General features: G+C 35.3%; 1 pseudogene; it reads right to left on the reverse strand.

Annotated features, from left to right (window-relative positions):
• Positions 1 to 256: 256 nt before the first annotated feature.
• Positions 257 to 337, reverse strand: LOC132652619 (small nucleolar RNA U3; annotated as a pseudogene).
• Positions 338 to 1,271: the final 934 nt, after the last annotated feature.

Below are 1,271 nucleotides of genomic sequence, written 5' to 3' on the forward strand. Positions count from 1 at the left end.
AGTGAAACACTGCATGCATTTTATATTTTTCTTTAAAACTGATCACAGTCTTCAACATCAAATGTGTATTTCCATCTAACAATGGAGTATAGGTTTCTGGTTATTCCGTGGACACTACCCAGTATCACAGATGAAGATAGTATCTAAGTAGCTCAGACATACATTTTTCCCTTCCTAAAACATTTTGTTCTTTATTTATCTTCCATTTTATAAAATGGAAGAGAGATATATCTATCTATTTTCCATATATAAATCAATTAAATTTCTAATAAATAACACGATCAGAGAAACTTCTCTAGTAACGAACTATAGAAATGATCCCTGAAAGTATAGTCTAATAAATAACATCGTTTGCTTGAAAAAAAGAAAAAAAAAAAAGAAGTTTCCATGGTACCAAGTTTTCACACTATCCTCTAATTGTCCCTTTCACAATTCTAGTTATATCCCTCCCCACTCTCTCCACTCCGTCTCCCCTAATATCCAGTCTCCTGCTCTTATCCCCAGCTACTCCCAGTCCACCCATAAAATCTATTCTATTTCTTACTTTCAGGGAGATCCATGTGTCATCCATAGACCCCTACTCTTTACCTAACCTCTCTTGCTCTACAGATTGTAGCTTAGTTATAATTTACTTAATGGCTAATGATCTTTTAAAAGTGAATCCATACTTATATTTATCTCTCTGGGTCTGAGTTACCTCATTTAGGATGATTTTTTATCTAGTTGCATCTAGTTGCCTACAAATTTCATGTCATTTTTTTAACAGCTGATTAACATGCCATTGTTATATGTACCACATTTTTTTGTATCCATTATTTGGTTGAGAGATATCTAGGTTATTTCCAGGTTCTGGCTATTATGAATAAAGTCACAATGAACATGGTTGAGCATGTCTCCTTGTGGTCAGATGTAGTGTCCTTTGGCTATTTGCCCAAAAGTGATTTAGCTGGATCTTGAAGTACATTGAGTCACAGCTTTTTGAGGAACTGCCATATTGATTTTCATACTATCATAAATTTTCATGGTTGTATAAATTTATGCTCACATCTTTCTCCCAGGTGAGGCTTCCAATGGCTGTACTTGGTTGAATTCAATTGACTTGTTGCCTAAGGGAGTCCCACTAAAATTTCCAAAAATACTTTCTGGTACTAAGACAAAGACTTGCTATCTTCATACTGACAGCAGGGGTTCCATTTCAGAGGACAACACCCACACAACTCATTGAACATGGAGAAGTCAAGCTAGTGCCAACATGGAAACTTCACCTCTAT

This window comes from Meriones unguiculatus, chromosome 2 (assembly GCF_030254825.1).
Source record: "Meriones unguiculatus strain TT.TT164.6M chromosome 2, Bangor_MerUng_6.1, whole genome shotgun sequence".
Lineage (NCBI taxonomy): Eukaryota > Metazoa > Chordata > Mammalia > Rodentia > Muridae > Meriones > Meriones unguiculatus.